This window comes from Palaemon carinicauda, chromosome 6 (genome assembly GCF_036898095.1).
Source record: "Palaemon carinicauda isolate YSFRI2023 chromosome 6, ASM3689809v2, whole genome shotgun sequence".
Taxonomy (NCBI): Eukaryota; Metazoa; Arthropoda; class Malacostraca; order Decapoda; family Palaemonidae; genus Palaemon; species Palaemon carinicauda.
This window is the reverse complement of record NC_090730.1, coordinates 90,418,174-90,425,906: the sequence shown is the minus strand read 5'-3', so window position 1 is coordinate 90,425,906 and position 7,733 is coordinate 90,418,174.

Sequence of the window (7,733 nt, the reverse complement as noted above, 5' to 3'; positions counted from 1 at the left end):
AATTTTACCCGCCGGGTTTTGAATTCCCCTTCCCCGGCTACGCTCGCCTCACGGAAGAGGCTCTAATTTGATTGGATAAGGTCCCAAAGGAAACTGTTATTTTTCCTAAAGAGCAGGTACAGTCTGTCTTGGTCCGCGTGTTCAATGAGTGGGACTGCTTGAACACAATGATTACGGCCTACAAGAGTTCTTATACTATGTTTGTGGCCGACGACCAGACTCCTACCCCATGGGGGACCAAGATCCTAGAGACGGTCTTTCAGGCTATCAAGGAAGAGAAGCCTTTACCTCAACTCAGGGAGACCGACTTAACCTCCCTTCTCTTTCCGGGAGACAATGAATGTTGGCGGAACGCCCCAGCTACCTTCTCGGTAGGTAAGTTGAGCCCGGACTGTGCCTCGACGCAGTTCAGCGAATGGCTTCCCAAACTCCCGGAGTCTCTCATTAAATTAGAATTCGAGTCGAGGTGTAGATTCAGCAGATCCCTTAATTCGGTTGCCCTTTCTGAATTGACCGTCGCCACTTACAACGAGGAGGACCTCCTTAAAGTCCTCACTAAGTCGCTTTTGCAAAACTTTATGGCTGATGCCTATGATTTTGCAAACGCCAGGACCCGTTGTCGACGACACGTCTTATCCGAAGCCACGATTAGGCACGAACCTAATAGGCTCATCAAAGCTCCAGTCTGGGGCCCGGATCTTTTCCCAGAGGACTTAGTTAACTCAGTCCTTAGCGAGGCAGCTAGAGCCAACCAAAACCTCAAGGTTAGGTGGGGCCTGGTTTCAAAGAGGAAGTATGAGCCTACTAGTACCCCAATTCGAGGTAGGAAGAGATTGAGGCCCTTCCAATCTTCCCAATTCAGACAACCTCTGCAAGTGGTTCAACCGGTCTCAGTCCAACCTGCTCCTCAAGGTCCCCAGCCTTCTACCTCAAAGGGCCAACAACAAGAGCAATACGTTCTGGTCCCTCAGTCTCAGATTGCCTCGACTTCCTTCTCCCCCGCCTTTAACCCCACGTATGAGTCTCAGGGCTCTTTCCGTGGCTACCAGCGTCACAGGGGTTCCAGGGGTGCCTTTCGTGCCCGAGGTGGCGGAAGGGGTTACCACCGAGGCAAGTCTTCCCGCGGAAGCAGAGGAGGCAAATCATCCTCCAACCATTGAGAAACTGCAGATAGGAGGGAGATTATACAAATTTCGGGACCATTGGAAGTTCAGCGATTGGGCTTCCAGCATCATCTCAAAAGGTCTAGGGTGGAGTTGGATACAGGGACCTCCTCCACCGAAAAGCTTTTACCAACTACCAACGGAAGAACTACGTTCCTTCACAAAAGATCTGCTACTAAAGAATGCAATCCAAAGCATATGTCGCTTAAGATTTCAAGGGCGCTTGTTCAGCGTGCCAAAGAAAGGCTCAGACAAACGGAGAGTAATCCTGGACCTGTCTCGTTTAAATTCCTTCATTCGTTGCGACAAATTCCATATGCTTACCGTCTCGCAGGTGCGGACCTTACTTCCCCGTGAGGCCGTCACTACCTCCATCGATCTTACAGATGCCTACTATCACGTTCCAATAGCAAGGCATTTTCGTCCTTTTTTGGGCTTCAAGCTAGGCAAACAAGCCTATGCATTCAAAGTGATGCCATTCGGGCTCAACATAACACCCAGAATCTTCACCAAACTAGCAAAGACAGTAATTCAAGAGCTTCGAACTCAGGGGATACAGGTAGTGGCCTATCTAGACGATTGGCTAATCTGGTCAGACAATGCCCAGAATTGCCGCATAGCAACGAACAAAGTCCTCACCTTCCTTCGAAAACTGGGATTCCAAGTCAACCTCGAGAAATCCCGCCTGGTCCCGGAGACCAAGTTTCAATGGCTGGGACTACAATGGGACCTGTGCTCCCATACGCTGTGCCTCCCCAAAGCCAAAAGGAAGGAGATAGCGAGGAATATAAAACAATTTCTCAGGGAAAAGTTGACCTCCAGAAGGAACCAAGAGAGGATCCTAGGTTCCTTACAGTTCGCCTCCGTGACAGACATCGTCCTAAGGTCCAAACTCAAGGATATAAACAGAGTGTGGCGCTCCAGAGCAACCGCAAAACACCGAGACAGACGTGCTCGCCTTCCCCCAATCCCGAGAAAAAGTCTGCAGCCTTGGACGAAGATCAAGAATCTTTCCAAGTCGGTTCCCTTACAACATCCGGTCCCGGGACTCGTCGTTCACACAGACGCCTCCTTAACAGGGTGGGGAGGTTACTCCCAACACAAGAAAGTCCAAGGGTTATGGTCACCGGTCTTCCAACAAATGCACATCAACGTCCTAGAGGCCATGGCAGTCTTCCTCACTTTAAAACGTCTCAATCCAGCCAAGAATCTCCATATCAGACTGGTTCTCGACAGTGCAGTCATAGTACACTGCATCAACAGAGGAGGCTCCAGATCAGCCCAAATAAACCACATCATATTGAAGATTTTCTCCATGGCGGCATTGCACAAGTGGCACCTGTCAGCAGTCCATCTAGCAGGAGTCCGGAATGTGGTAGCGGACGCACTTTCCCGGACGACTCCGCTAGAGTCGGAATGGTCACTAGACAATCGATCTTTCCAGTGGATACTATCTCAAGTCCTGGGTCTCCAGGTGGATCTGTTTGTGACGGAATCCAATCGCAAACTAGATTGTTACGTAGACCCCAACCTGGACCCTCAGGCTTATGCCACTGACTCTATGATTCTAGATTGGAATACCTGGAAGACGATTTATCTGTTTCCTCCGGTGAATCTCCTGCTGAAAGTTCTGCACAAACTCAGATCCTTCAAAGGTCAAGTGGCTCTCGTAGCCCCCAACTGGCCCAAAAGCAATTGGTTCCCCTTGTTGCTAGAACTAGGTCTCCGCCCCGGCGGATTCCCAATCCGTTGCTAACACAGACAGTACAAACTCACAATGTGTTCGCTTCCTCAAGGATTCTGAATGCCCTAACTTTATGGACTTCATGAAGTTCGCAGCCCAACGAGGTGCAAACATCGATCCTTTGAATACTATTTTCCTGGAATCTGACAAAAGGGAATCTACTCTCCGTCAATATGACTCAGCTGTCAAGAAATTAGCTAAGTTCTTGAAAGATTCCCAAGTGGAGAAAATGACGATGAACCTAACTGTGACATTCTTCAGAACTCTCTTCGAATCAGGCCTGGCAGCCAATACAATTACTGCAATCAAGTCAGCCCTGAAAAAGATCTTCCATATTGGTTTTGACATTGATCTAACGGATTCATATTTCTCATCCATTCCGAGAGCTTGTGCCAGACTAAAACATTCAACTCGCCCTAGCGCGGTTTCCTGATTTTTGAACGATGTTCTTAAGGTAGCCTCTGACACCCCAAATGAATCCTGTAACTATATGGCATTATTAAGAAAGTCACTTTTTCTTTTGAGCCTCGCCTCGGGCTCCAGAATCTCAGAATTGTCAGCCTTATCTAGAGACCCAGTTCATATAGAGTTTCTCCCTTCGGGTGAGGTCCTTCTCTCCCCTAACAAAGTTTTCCTGGCTAAAAATGAGGACCCTCAAAACAGGTGGTCTCCCTGGAAGATTGTTCCACTTCCTCGGGATCCATCCCTGTGTCCAGTTACCACCCTGAAATCCTACTTAAGTAGAACTTCCACCTCAACCACAGGGCCCTTATTTATTAGAGAGCACGGAGGAACTATTACCCTTAAGGGAATCAGACAACAAATTCTTTATTTTATTAAACAAGCTAATCCTGAATCATTCCCACATGTCCATGATATTCGAGCTGTGGCTACCTCAATTAATTTTTTCCACCATATGAAATTTGATGAGCTCTCAAAATATACGGGTTGGAAGTCCCCTAAGTTTTCAAGCGCCACTACCTAAAACCTTTAGAAGCTCTTAGATTTGCCACAGTAGCTGCAGGGAATATAGTTCCTCCTGAAGGTACAGAGTCCTAATCACCACATCTTGCTCTATCCTCTTTCCCTCCTGCCTGGCTTACCTATTGTTCCTACCAGTTTTGTTTACCATACACCCTTATGGCGTATTATTTTATTATTCATTGATCAATTTCACGAATTGTTTTTGATTTAACTTGTTCTTAAAATCCCAGAGCTGATTATATTTTGTTATGTTAAATCTTTGTTTTGGATTTACTTTTACTTGGTTCTCTCTATCATCCCCTGATTGGATTTTGTACCATGCTCATATTCATATCTATGATTGAATTTTTACCTTTGCATTTTTGATTACCAAGCTGGATTACCACTATTCATATCTGTTGAATTTTACCTACGGGTTTCATTATTGATTGTTTACCATGTCTATTTATCACTGTCATATACATGTTGATCTATATTCACAGGTTTCCTCATCCCTCTTTTTTTATATTAAAACTCATCAGCTATGTTAATTTTGTGTTATTCTCTCCTCAGGTAGTTAGCCATATTGGGTCCCCATTCTCTGGTGCGATTTCACTGGGCGGCACGGGTCGGAGCCCAGAAAAGGGATTTTGACGTAGGAAAAATCTATTTCTGGGCGAGAGACCCGTGCCGCCCAGTGAACCCACCCGTCCCTCCCTAATGGGGCCCCAATCTGGGGTGCTATAAGGAGTGACGTCACTGGCGTGGGATCGCTAGTAGTAGTGGGATGTTGAACGTCGCCTCGCTGTTCGGGGATGTTGACAGGAGATGTCTAAATGGTGCGAGACCTCTGGTTGTGATTTATTCACGCCCCAGTAGTATACCGACACCTTATTAAGGTGAGCGAGCTGGGTTCAACCTAGCATTTCTGACTCAGCAGTGTCTGCAGTATTTATTCTGATTATGATTGTCTTGGCTTTTCGGTATCCCATTGTGACGACCGACTGTTGCCTGAAAATCCCCCCCTTCAGTGGATTTAGTCCCCCATGGACTAGGTCAAAAGGTCCAGTTCCTAACCTACCTCTAGTTCAGCCTCAAGTCATGGAGTGGAGGTCTCGTCTCACTGATCAGACGATTACATCTCCTTTCCTGAGTCACCTCAGAATTCCAGCCCTTTTCAACACTCTGATGGTAGATTGTAACACTGGTCTAAAATCAAGGCTGAAGTGGTACTGTCAGGTGTATTTAACCTGAATGCGACAGGCCTGTTTAGGTCTTCTTTATTAGAGCTTTGCCGTAAGTCACCACCTGATTTTTCGGAATTTTTATTGTCCTCTTCCGAGTTTATGGTCAGCATCAGTGTCGAAATACCACAGATATCAGCTGTTATGCATGGTTATCAATCGATTAAAGACACTCCGTTTGTACCTGGAGTCACCGGCTTAGCCTGTCTCCGGTACTGCAAGAGATTAACATGGCTCGCCAGCAGATTGCTGAATCCTGGCGCATATCCCGAGACAGAATTTTGAGACTGAAGAACAACTATAAATTTCCCCTTGAATTAATCTCGCTGAATTAATTTTGATTCCCACATTGGGGTAGTTAAAAGGCTGTGGAACGGGACACCTTATGTGAGGAAAACTGTATTGAGTCATGGTTTGTGTAATTGTTTTATCAATTGTTGTAAATTTTCCTTGACCATGACAAAGTTATATTAGAGTTAGTATATTTTCATTGTACTGCAACAGTCCAAAATCAATAAGTTTTGTATTCTTTAAAATTGATTCTGGACTACAATAACTGTCAGTTTTCCTTTTCCTGGACAGTTTATGCCTGTAAACTTTATTTGTAAGAATGAGTGTTGTGATGACAAATTGATATCGTGTGACTAATGTATATAGACATTCATCCCCATGTAATTTGTCATCGTATCCTCTCGCTGTATTTTTTCTAATCTAATGTAATGTTACCTGTAATAATAACTGTGATGTTACTGGATAAGTGGATGAAGGAAGGGATATGATGAATTAAATTTCTTTTAGTTGATCATCCTACCTTTCTATCAATTTTTTTTTTTTTTGTAATGTAAAATATATTCACTTGAAATGTACAAAGTTGGAGTAGGGTGTTGTCAGTTTCGAGACATTTCTAGATGGGCTTGAGGGCTAATGGGAAGGGGGGGGGGGGGATCTAATAATGATAAGGGGTTCGTGTGAAAAACCTAAATTTTTTTGTATGTTAGGAAATATACAAATCACTTTCAGATTTGTTATTTCATTGTTATTTCATTGTTTTTATTTAATGAGCTTCTAGCCTTCATAATGTTTTATTCTGTTTTTGTTTCACTTGACAGGTGGTTGGCAGCGCACCCTATTCTCTGTAGGGCTCGGAGACAGTTCCACATTTATCATGTGATTATCATAAAAAAAAAGTGTTGTATGTGGAAATATTTCACCAATAACATGAAAGGTGCCCTAAATCCAGTCAAGATGCACTTTATAAAACACAAGTAAATACAACCAAGAGACCTATACTTTGCCCATATGAGTGTAGTGTAATGTGAAAAACTTACAGTGAGTTAGCTTCTGTAGAACGTCTGCGTTGTTCAGTACACTCAAAACAATTTGAAGTTTTGAACCGACATTTATCACATTGGTAACGAAAATTGTGTTCTGCTTCAAGATCGCTTTCACTGAAAATTCAAAAGTTCATGTCAACAGGGATTTAGGAAAATCTTTTTTGACTCTTCAGAGTGTAGGCCTAGACAAAGAATGAAAACATTATCTAACACTCAATTTCTGTTGTTTGTGAACAGTGGTTGTCGTCTCGACCCGTAAAATGATGCTTGTGAAGAATCTGTTTATTCTTCCAGTATGACTTTAGGAGGAGGAGGACAATTATATGCTGCACACTCATTTGTAGCTAAAATATCAATTTTTTTTTTTTTTTTTTTTTTTTTTTTTTTTTTACTAAATATGTGATTTACTGAATAACCTGTCCCTGCAAGATGTGACTGTAAGAGGATGTCTATGTTTCCCCTTCTGGTTTTGATGACCTGTATTGTCTTTATCATGGTATTTTCTTATTTTTGTCAAATAATTTTTTAATCTAGTTATTGTGAAAAATTCGAGGTTCTAGCTGGGTCCCCTTGCCCACCATAAAATTCGAGGGGTGTTGCCCAGTGCCCAGTTCTCTTGACTGTTTACTTTTAGCTCAGATTTCTAGGTATTCCACAGTTTTATCTTTTTGTGTAGTGAATGTTGTTGTGTGGTCGGCATGCTACATCTGGCCACAGCCTGCGTGTTACATGCTACGCCCGGCCACAGTCCGCAAACCACTACAACGCTGAGGAGTAACAGTCTGCACCTTCTCGTTCATATGACGAACCGGTATGAACAAAGGGTGGACAAGCGGGTGTGGATATGGTTACAGCTTACGGCGTGAGAGACTCCGTCAGTGAATAACCTCAAGTCTCGGAGAGGAAGACCATAGTCAACCTCAGAGGAAACTGGTGTGCGCCTCCTCTGTGTCCCTAACTGAATCATTTCAAGGAGCAATTCCTTCGATGGGGGACCCAAAATCCCTAAGGAAAGCCAAAGTAGATGAATGTCGTTAACAGAAAGACTCCCCTTCGGTGGAGGCAGTACTGCTTCGCTGAGGGAAGCGATGGCGTCCTATATGCCCAAGGATTGTCCGGGCATCAAATGGCCATCAATGTTACTCAATCGTCCTCCAGAAGAGAATGAGCGAGCAGTGACAACTTGGAGGATTAAGCAAACAGAGAAAGGAGTCAGGGTTTCTTCACCTTCGATGAAGACTCTGAAGACGAATTCCTTTTGAACTTATTCTGTTGCTTCAGAAAC